The following is a 12296-nucleotide window of genomic DNA, read 5'->3' on the forward strand; positions in this document are numbered from 1 at the left end:
CTGGTTATCACGCACCACATACGTAGGCTAGTTTATGAAGCTTACAATGAGCAGGCAGAAGTCTGGCTAATGTGGATGAGACAGAGGGAGTCAGTGATGTAAACACATCATCATCTTTTCTCTGCTTGTGTTCTATATGGTGGATGTTCAGCCTGCATACATTCATTAGGCAACAAAATGTTTTATTTGTTTTGTATTATATATTAATATGATGTGATGCCCAATCACTAAAACAGGTAGTAGTAATTGCTAAGTACTACTGCTAAGTTGACTTTAAATTGAGTTAGAACTTTCAAGTATAGTCAGTACTCAATACTCATACACAGCATGATTATCTGTACATCTACTTAAGTAAAGGATGTGTTTACTTTTGCCTCCTCTGTCTATGCACACACAAACACACACATAATATATATATATATATATATATATATATATATATATATATATATATATATATATATATATACACCGTATTTTAGGACTATAAGCCGCTACTTTTTCCCACGTTTTGAACCCCGGCTTAAACAACGGCGGCTAATTTATGGATTTTTCCTGGGTTTTTCCCGGTTTCACAAACTTCAAGCCAAAAAACTAAGCGACATAACATTAGACCAATTAAATTTCTGAACGGAAACAAAAAAACACACCTGACCTGTGTTCTGAGCTGCACGGCATCGGAAGAAAAAACGGTGGTGATTTTTAAACGCATGACGATGCCAAAAGAAAAACTCTCAAAGAAAATTGTTGTGAAAGGAAAGAGGAAGACAGTGAACAATGACTTACTTGGTCGGCTACTGTTTAGATACAAGCCGTTGTAGCGCGTTGAGTCTGGGTCATGGGATAGCTCGAGTTGTAACTCCAGTTGCAACAGAAATCATATAAGCACAGACAGGTTTCCAAAACTCGTGCTTTTTTATTTTTCTTGGCAACAGCGTTAAGGGTTAGTCAAAGAAACTTAAGGACATATTCCTCGTCTTGAACACATGCAGTAATACCGGAAAAATTCTGTGCCGGTCTTTTCCCAAAATACCGCTATGCTCCTAAAGGATGCGCAACATATTTTACCCGTTACACCGTGTGTAACATGTCTTTCGTTAAAGCCTGTGTAAAGTACATCAGTGTAGACATTATAGATAGGCTTATAGACAGGTGCGGCTTATTTATGTTAAAAATAAAAATATTTGTAAAATTCAGTGGGTGCGGCTTATATATGGGTGCACTTTATAGTCCGGAAATTACGGTATATTTGTGTGTGTTTTTATTGTTGTTTGTAAGATGTTTTTTTTTTTTAAAGCTGTACAGCTACACAAATAAGTTCCAGAACATAACTCATGTCAAATCCAAGGGGTGCCAGAGCCTGTTCCCAGTATGATTCTGTGAATATAACCATTTCGATAGACAGACTTTATCTCAAGTTAATATAAAACCCTGAAAGAGTTATAATGTCTACATTACCCAGTGCCGTAGATCTATTATTCTCTGTTGATGTTGGATTGTGTTATTAGTTGGATGCAGATGGTAAAAAGGATGCTAAAAGCGTTGGTCTATGACCAAGGCATGCAGTTCTCATGCACTTTAAATGTCTGTTTTAACTGAAAGGCTCCATAGTGCTTGTGTTTAAACAGACTGCAATTTGAGCTCAGACTAAATGCTGGTTCAGGTTTTTACGTGCTACTTGGGATGTGCAGTACGCTTTCATTTCGGAAGCTAATTACAGAAACATGCACAGTAATCCCATTCACATAATAGAAATACGTTTGTAATTTTAATACTGTTAAAGCTCTGTCTCATAACTTAATGCTTTGGGGGACTAATTTAATTATTCATCCTATTAGGATATTAATTACATTTGTCTCGACAAGATGGATTCTGAAGTGTGGATTGAGACTTGTATTCACAATAAGGCCCCCGTCCCCCAACACACACACACACACACACACACACACACACACACACACACACACACACACATACACACACACTGCCTTTCTTTGCAAATTAATTAACTTGCATTGTTATTGCTCATCCAAATAATAAAGCTATCAGGGAATGGTTGTTGTTTTTTGTCACCTCATTTGCAGTGTGTTAAATTGGAAAGTTCAACGTGCCACATGATTATCCCAGTGTGCATGCCAATCAAAAAAACATTCTGGACAACTGATCAAGTCTTAGGATTATAATTAACCAGCTGTTAATAGCCTCTGAATGCAGACTTTTGGCATTATTATTATTGTTATCAATAAATTTTGTAGGAAAGACCAAATTACGAGGTGCAATAAAATGAGGAAAAGAGCTTGAAATTTCCTAACAACTGTTATTTATACAGATTTAAAGCATACTTTTGTTATTTGTACATGATGCAAAATGCAGCTGGTTGTGGCTTATATATTATATTTATATTTCAGTGGTGTTTATAAAACTGCCTGAGTGTTAATATCAAGATGACTGCATATTCGTTTCTTGTTTAAGTCACTCTAGCTCCGTCCATCTCAATGTATCTAATCAATCTCTGCTGTCATTCTCTCTCTCTCTCTCTCTCTCTCTCTCTCTCTCTCTCTCTCTCTCTCATATTTACAGTGTGTGCATGTGTGATATATATATATATATATATATATATATATATATATATATATATATATATATATATATATATATATATATATATATATATATATATATATACAGTATATACCGTGTATACATATTATACATTATGCAATTGTCATTCACCATCATCAGTGTCTCATATGAGTGAAATTGTCTGTCATCAGTTTGCTATATTGTTCTTTTCCGTCAGCAAAAGATAAGGTCAGGTTTCAAAAGGATTATTTGGTCTTGCTTTCCCGTTCGCACAAAGACATTATAGAACGTCGAGCTTCATTCTTAGCAGTGCAGTGTAAGGTGCTGGTGGAGGACTGTGGTGTAAATGCTTTGCTGAAGGCTGCTGCAAACCTGGCCTACTAGAACGAATCCTTAATGGAATGCCAAGCCTGACTTCCCAATCAACTTCTCAATGACTTCCCAATCTACTGTTTAAAGATATATTTCTTTTCTAGTCAGGGGCAAGGCACAAGCCAAAATCTGCAAAAAGATTATCTATACAGTGTCTCTCAAGTTTGGAAATACCAATTTTTTTTTTATCACATGCATGCTGCTTTTGTTTATATGCAACAAAATGTACAAACGCTACCCTTTCATTTCATATAAAAAATCCATTTGAATCCCATAAATAACAGCTTTACACACTCTTGGCATCCGGACAGTTTATTTTTCCAGACATTCAGCTGTAATACTTTGCTATGCCTTTTGGAAAACTTGCCAAAGGTGTCCTTTGCTAATCGGTTATTTCTTTCTGATCTTGCACTCCCAGAGCACTTCAGTAGGATTTAGGTGAGGTGACAAGGCAGGACTAGGCAGGACATTTCAAAATAGGTAACACTCGAGCCAAGTGTTTGTTTTCTAAATAATGCTTACAGAGCTTGGACGTATGCTTAGGGTCCCTGTCTTGTTTTATGATGAAATTTATTCCATTTAGGTGCAGTTCAGATGGAACGGTATGATAGTAAACTATGGGGTGGTAGCTGGGCTGGTCTAGTTTTCTTTTCACCTGGAATAAGTCTACAACCTTCCCTGCTCCAAAACAATCCCAAACCATTAAGCTTCCACTTCCATGTTTGACTGTGGGGGTAAGGTTTCTGCTAACATCTTCTCTCATGTTCCCCATCTTACCTAAATTCTTTTGTTTGAAACAAAAATGTCAAATTTAACCTAATCTGTCTACAGAACTTACTTACAGTCATTTACTGTCCAAGTCTTTTTGCCCTTGAACTAGTTTGTTGCATATGAACGAAAGAAATATGCAGGGGTCTTTTTTGGCAGGCACTGTATCTACAAAGAAGGCTAAGATGAAACTTTCTTTCGGCTTCTCCCATCAGGGGTCGCCACAGCGGATCATCCGCATGTTTGATTTGGCACGTGTTTACGCTGGATGCCCTTCTTAAAGCAACCCTCCCCAATTTATCCGGGCTTGGGATCGGCACTGAGTGGCTGGGGTTGGTTCAAAGAAGGCTAAGATTGATCCTGGTAATTAAATTCCATTTTTATTAGGTATGAAATACTACGGGTGTAAGGGTCAGATTATTTGCATCATCACAGATCATAACATTATAAATTATTTATATGACAGCAGCAAGAATAATAATAATACTGATAATAATAATATAAAAACAAGGCTTTTGTTTTTTTATAAAAAATAAAAGCAAAGAAAAGATAAAGTCCAATATTTGATCTGAAAATTGAATTATGGTGTATAGAAAATTGCTGAATGCTGTTCATTTGTGTCAGTTGTCATCACTTAGGCAACCTCTCCATAGGTTTGAATTGGACGAGCCATACCATTTACACTAAGTGATGAAGTGTTATGTGAGTTATGACACTCTGAAACATTTGGCTTTAATTTGTCCACTTGGCATGGCCACTGAAGACAGTGGGATAACTGTACTTGGACAAAATGTGAACCTCATACAACCTGACCAGACACCAGCCTTGATCTCTATGCTGATGAGTTAATTAACTTTGTCTGTTTGTCACAGGTTGATAAAAAAATATATATTTATTTCTTTTTGGCTGATGTTGCAAGGGAGGGCTGCTAAAAAATAGCATGAAAAGATATTTGAAAATTGTTATTGTTAATTGTAAATTGTTAATTGTTTTTATTAGGATCAAATTTTGTGCTAAACCATATAGAATTTGCATGGAAATATGTATATAAAGATTCTTATGTTTCTAACAATAGATATAACATCAGACTGCATCAGTATCTATTGGGTTTGTCCTTAGATTGAGGTCATATTTGATGGCAGGTTTTTAAACAGTTAAACACAGGATTCATGATTATCACTGAGAAAGCAGACAGATCAAATAAATGAAAACATGACTGAGGACAGGAACTAATAAACAAAGGAAATAGCAAATGAGGATGACTTGAGGCATGGAGTTATGGTAAATTAGCGACATAAGGCTCAGAACTGCTGTCTGACTGCAATCTGACAATGAAAATTGGTAATTATACACAGCCAGATGAGACCTCATATGACCAAAAAAAACAACTCAAAAAGAAAAAGTGGGAGAGGAACTAAAAAAGAGAGGAAGTTTAGAAAAAAGTGTTGAATCACCAAGAATATGGCCAAATTTCCTCATTTGGCTCTACTGATACCAGTGAACCTACAATTAATTTATAATAGTGATAGGAAGACTGGATCATTTTAATGATTTGGTTTTTTGAATTTTGTTCAGAAATAAAATAACATATTACATTTTCAATAAGCAGATACGTCTACACACTCAAACTTTGTCTATAGTTAGATTAATTTATATACTGTATGTACTGCATATATAAGTGCAAAATGTCTAAGGGAGTCATGTGACAAAATAACGAATGACTCGGACCAGCGGACTCATGAGATGAACTTCTCAATTCTTTTTCCTTTGTAATGCAGTGAATAGCATCTATGGAATACATGCGACAAGTCAAGTCAAGTCAAGGTTATTTCTATAGCGCGTTTCACAACAGACATTGTCTCAAAGCAGCTTTACAGAAATCAAAAGTCAAGGTGAATGGTGTGCATTTATCCCTGATGAGCAGCCATGGTGACTGTGGCAAGAAAAAACTGATGAATAAACAAATTCGAACCAGAAGAGTCAAAAGGTGAACTGCTCATTTCTATTCTCTGTACATAACCTACTAAGATTTGTGATGCTTTGCTCATGCGCGTCCAGTAGAAAAGGAACGAATCACTCTTTGAGACTACTCATTCTCCTGAGTCACATTGAAGTCTCGTTCAAAATGAATGAATCGTTCATGAACGACCCATAACTACTTTATAACACACTATCTAGCGTGAAAGCTAGGTCACCCATCCCCTTTTTATTTTCACCACCATCTGAATAGGTTTAATATTTTAGGTTATAATGTATATTTCTGAAATAGTCTTAATTATTATGTCTAAGATTTTGCTAACACTAGTAATAGTAGTACTGTATTAATTAATACTGTAGTAATTACTTTAAAAGTAATTACTTTAAAGTTTAATTTAAAGTAGAAGACACAGTTTAATACTGTGCTGAATTTAAAGAATGGCAAAAGCACACTAAAGAATTAAATAGCTATTTTTTCTTTCTCATCAAAGCATTGGAGCCTGGTGATGACAATAACAAAGCAAAAAGATGAAAAAACTGTAATGTGGGTTTTATAATCTTATCACACTTTTACTGTAATCTTTTGATTTGAGATATTACTAAAATAATGCAAAAATTCTGTAAAAATAAATTGTGTTATTAATTGTTGTATTCTTTGACTGTAAGTTGCTTTGGACAAGAATTAATTCAATTTAAGTTTATTTTTATAGAGCTTTTCACAATGGACAATGTCTCAAAGCAACTTTAAAAATGTAAGAATAATAGAATAAAAATTAGAATATGACTGTGGCAAAGAAAATAAAAAATAAATGGTATGAGGTAGAAAAGCTTGAGAGAAACCAGACTCAGAAGGGGAACCCATCCACATTATATTTAATTGTCTCTCAATTTTTTTCCTTTCCTTTCCTTTCCTTTCCTTTCCTTTCCTTTCCTTTCCTTTCCTTTCCTTTCCTTTCCTTTCTTCTCTTCTCTTCTTTTCTCTTCTCTTCTCTTCTCTTCTCTTCTCTTCTCTTCTCTTCTCTTCTCTTCTCTTCTCGCCAATCCAGATGTTAGTGTTTTTAATTCCCTAAAGCTTTAGGTCCACATTTTGACAAGACTCACACAGACCTGTTGATCTTGCTACCACCCACCCACACACACACATCTGGTTCTGGGGAAGATGTGATTGATGATGGATTTCCGCTGGTGGTCTGTGGGAGAGTGAGCGAAGGTCAACTCCCATTAGAGAAACCTGCACCTGGGATAGCCACCGAATATGTTTTTGCAACTTCATGGGTGTCAGTGCCATAACTGGCTACTGTTGTGCCTGTCTGTTCGTAACGTTGTTGTGTGTTTTTATGGGAATATGTACTAAGGGGGTTATATAACAAATCGACCCACCTTACCATTCATAATTAATTATGTCAGATGTTTTTGCAGCTTTAGGCTGATCCAAGAAAATTAAACATAAGTGTATTAGTTTGCAATGAGCTTACATAAGATGCACATGATCTCACTGTTAAAATGTATGGTTCAGTGAAGAAGAACAAATGTATTGGAAAAAATGAGGCAGCATAGTGACATTTCCAAGAGCAGGATGTCCCTCTAACATGGACAAAAATACAAGAAGGAAACTTTTAAGGAGGTAGCCAAATAAAAATATATTGTCACTATGGTATATACTGCTCACTCCCTGCATGTGACAACAGTCACTTGGTTATGGGGTGGGGTGGCTAGATGAAAAATAAACTCCCTGTCACATGAAAACATCCAAAACCAATCATTCCAAACCATGTGACAAAATGTGGTATGACCTAAAGAGACCAAGCTAGAACTTTTTGAGTGTAATTCGTAAAGATATGTTTGGAAGTGTATCATCCAAAGAGCAGCATACACTATGTAAAGCATGCTGGGGCTGCATCTCATTATCTGGAACTGGGTCTCTTAGACAGCTGAGGAAAAAAATTTACCTTCTAGCATAAAAACAACCCAAAGCACAAGCCAAAAAATAACAGAAAACTTGTACATTTTAGAATGACCCAGTCAGAGATGAGATTTATATCTAAATCTAGAACCAATGGAATATCTTGAAGAGGGGTTTATATAGAAGATCCCCTTGCGGTTTGATAGATCTGGATCTTTTTCCTAGAAAGAGTCAAATAAAATTGCCAAATCAGGATGTTCTAAATGTTTAGACACATTTAATTCACAAGGCTGAGTGTTGTTTACAAGCCAAATGTACTTTAACGAAATATTAGTTAACTGTTTTTTTTTTTTTTTTACCAGCATCTGTACATCAATATATTTATTTGGTCAAAATAAAAGTTGTTGCATATAAACAAAAGTGTGTCCCAAAAACTAGGCATTGTCAAACCTGTTCTAGCATAACAATACCCCTGTGCACAAAACCAGTTCCATGAAGATATGGTTTACATAAGTTGTATTAAAAGCCCTTGAGTGGTCTGCTATAGAGCTCCATCTATTCAATGCGTTGGAGATGAATTGGAACACTGACTGCACGTCCTCGTCCTACATTAGTACCTGATTTCACTAAAGCCCTTGTAGCTGAATGAGCACAAGTTTCCACAAACAGTAAATAGGAACTAAATGTGGAATAGGATGTTCAAAAAGCATATACTAATCGTATAGTCAGGTGTTTATAAACATTTGCCCAAGTCTGTATTCTGTTAAAAATATTTCCGAGTTATAGCAGAAATTTATAGTGTTCACTTCAATTACAGTCAAATGTTGCTGCCAAATTGAAAGGAATGTGAGCGAGGAACCATTTATTTGTCATTTTTAATTTTTTTGGGGGGTGGGGGGTTTAAACCCTGGGTAATTGCTCTTTTCAGTTTCTTTTCTCTCCACAAGCTCATTTATCAAGCACGATACAAACAAATGTATTTGTAAATCCTTCAGAGAAGCATTTACACTAGGGAATGTAGTGTTCATGAAAAGCCATTTAGTTTGGAAAAATGTATCCTTAAAGAGCTCTTGAGTGTATGCATTAGGAGAGACAGTAACTTGAAGTTTACTCGTTCGACTTCTATCATTGGTTTGAGTTTTTTTTTATAGAGATTATGCTTTGATTGATTAGATGGTTTATTATATTTCCAGCAAAGTCTGTCATTTAATTTTAACAACTTCAAGACATCCATAATGTAGTAAGAAAGTAATTCAAGCCATCCATAAATGAAGACAAATAAGTTTAGCAACTTATTTAGAACATGCAACAATCAAACATTGTTTTGTATTTGTGGAACTTTTGTTAGAGTTTTTGTGCTTTTGTGAATTCTGACTTTCTTATATACATTTTCTCTCCCCATCCATCTCTCTTGCTTCTTCTTCTCTCTTTTTTTTGTTAGATTTTCACTGCATTTTCCTGAGGGTTATTTAATGGGTACTCCTGAGGGTTGTGGGTTTTTGTGAGTCATACATCTGTAGAGCTTTCTCGCTCTCTGTTTCTCTGTTTCTCTTTCACTTTTTTACTCTTTCTCTTTCTTCTCTCAGGCATTTCTGGCTACCCTGTTCGCTTGGTTGTACCTCACAAGCAGTCAGTTTGTGTGGCTCACACCTTTATAGAAAATTCTCAGTAGGAGTGAAGGTGCCAGACGACTCCTGTTATTAGTGGTTGCAGATTTCAGAAGTCACATTGCTTTGTGGTGTTGGGCGTCGTGTAAAAATAATTATAAGACTGCTTTCCCTCAAACATGTTTTTTTCCGTGTTAAAAAATGGTTCACTTTGGGATTTTCATGATTTGCCAAAAAGTCAGAATATTTATGGTGATTAGCTATCAAGGAATCTTTAGGTTAGATCTTTGAAATTCTTATTTCAAGAAGTGGACTGACGTTTTACAAATGACAGGCTTTAACGAGTGTTGGCTTGTTTTTAGTCGTAGATTTTTTACTTGGATTTTTCAGAATACAGATGGCCTCCGGGTTACTTAATTATTTGATCTTAGTATAATGATATTCAATATTTAATATTTATTACAAAAGAAAAAAAAAAACAACACAGCAGGAAAACGTAGCAGCGTATACGCAGCCCTCCACGTGCTCGTCCACGTGCCCGCTGGCACATACATATATGCTGTATAGTTTACATTGCATTACATTACATAATGTATAGTGTACATCACAGTACTGTAAATTGCTGTATTATGCTGGATTATATACTGTAACTTGTAAAATTTTTATTGATCATACTGATCACTATTCTTTAAGACTCCTGGGTGGGTTAGGCCACGTCCTGACTTACGATATTTTCAATTTACGATGGGGTCATCGGAATGCATCTCTATCGCAAGTCAGGGACTACCTGCATTTTTAATAGAATAATTAATTTGTGTGGATAAATAATTGAAATCTCTACTCAGACATTGAGACATTTCCATGAGGTAAGCATGTTTTCAAACCGAGGCCGATAAATGAATCAGAAGTATGCGTATCTAGAAATGTCAATTCAGCAAAACGTCCCTAGTAAACACATTACATTATCTCAATGTTCTCAATATTTAAAGTGGCAAAACTACAGACAGTGCTATAAATACATTTTCAGCAACAATGGATAGACTTTTAAATCTTAACTGTCAATTAGATCTCAAGTTACACTTAAAGTAGAATTACATTAAATGTACCCCTAGGACGCCTATATTCATGCAGCAGATTAAAGGTCAAGGCTCGTGAATTACATCAAGTTTATTTAGAAACATTTCAAGCAGAAACAATCCTTCTCAGCTGTGCAAGCCGTGTGTTCTTGAGCCTCTGAGTTTTATAGCTCAAGACATTCACACAAGCAAGTGAAAATACAAACACACATCTTGTTTAAAAAAAAATATATTGTATAGTGTAATGCCAAATGAAATTTTCAGACAGTTTTATAAACATTAACAGCCTTAAGCTTAAAAACCTTTGAACACTCTTTGGAAAACCTTTGAAAAGTAAATGTGAATAAACTAGAAATTTTAGACTTTTTTTACTCAATTTTACTCAGATTTTCTAGGAAATATGACTATTATATATTTAACCTTAGAATCAATAAATAATTATAAAAGTAAGTTTCTTTTTAATGTTAATTTTTTTGTTTCTCCAAATAGAGAATCCCCACATCACATAAAGATGATGGACAAATTGAAGGGAAAAATACAACATAGTGATTTAGTAAGGTTTTTGGAACCTGCTTTAGTGTGCTTTGGACCGGATGCTACAAGTCTTTTATACCATACTGGAAGGATTAGTGACATTCTTTCAAAAATATATTTCCGTAGTTGTTTTTTTATGCTTCTTCTGCTGCTCCTGCTGCTGGTGATGATATTGATGATGATAAAGCACTATCCCGTAGAATAGTCATATTCTCAAATTGTCTTTAACTCTGTTACGTTATAGCAGCTATAAAGGTCATAATATAAGCCTCATCAAGCCATTCAGTTCGCCCTGTGGATTGAGACAGGATAGAAAGTTTTACAGGAAGAATTTTATCAGTGTAACTATGCACTCATTCGCACTAAGGCCTTTCCTCAGACATTAATACACGATGAGAAGAGAGATAGACCATTTACAAGTTTTTTCTTCTTATATGTTGGCTGGTCTTATATTATAGACTAACAGATCAGTCATCATTGTAGTCTTTGTAGATGTCACTATATAATAATTAATGGACCTTGACTGAGAACTGCCTCTAGCTAAACTGCAATCAGAGATCTCAATAACAACAGAGCTTAATTACCTTCTCTTAATTCTCCCCACCTGTAGATGGATGGACTGGGATTTAAATAAAAAAATAAACTCTATCTAAAACAAAGAACCCTATTTTAAACATGTAACTGACCCAAACGAGGCTGTAAACAGTGCGATCAAATCCTTGATTATATTGGCTTAATATTTTGGGTCCAGAAGCACATAGCAGGATACTGTAAATGCACAATGTAAAAGATTTGTGAGTTAATAATGATGAATTAAAACTGCCTTATGAAACTAGTTGTCATCTCCCAGCATACATTATAAACATAACCAAGCTTGGGTTCACAAGGGTGTAGAGAAAGATTGCTTTCTACCATTACTGCAGTCATTGAACTTCGGATACGAAGGTCATAAATTCAAATCCCAGCCACACCAAGCTGCTACTCCTAGCCCCCAGAGCAAGACCCTTAACCCTGAAACTGCTCAGTTGTATGAATGAAATGAATGTGGATAAAGGTGTCTGCCAAATGCTGTAAATGTACATTTGCCATTGTTTGCTATAAAGCAGTTTGAAAAGGTTTTAAGTTAAGATTTTCAATACAGTTTGATTCTCCAGTTTATATTCCATACACATCCACCCATCCACCCACACACACACAATAGCATAATTGTGTGTGTGTGTGTGTAACTGAAAAATGTTAGGGGAGCAAAAAAATGCTTAAACTTAGAAGCTGTTCAATGGTTTGAACCCATGTCTTGTGGAACTGTATGTTTTCATTGGCAGCTGTTGATAGACTCTTTAATCTTAGCTGCTGTAGAACAAGCTATTGAATTTCCAACATGGCTGTCCAACTACTGGAATCAGGACACACACACGGCTAACACATGTATACTGCTGGATATCAAACACAATGCTACAGCCAAATACATGTATCCAC

General features: G+C 35.4%; 1 protein-coding gene across 2 annotated transcripts in view; it reads left to right on the top strand.

The window, feature by feature from the left end:
- adamtsl3 (ADAMTS-like 3) overlaps positions 1-12296 on the top strand; it is a 200041-nt gene that overhangs the window by 80772 nt on the left and 106973 nt on the right. The gene's annotated exons all lie outside the window — the stretch shown is intronic.

This window comes from Silurus meridionalis, chromosome 9 (genome assembly GCF_014805685.1).
Source record: "Silurus meridionalis isolate SWU-2019-XX chromosome 9, ASM1480568v1, whole genome shotgun sequence".
Lineage (NCBI taxonomy): Eukaryota > Metazoa > Chordata > Actinopteri > Siluriformes > Siluridae > Silurus > Silurus meridionalis.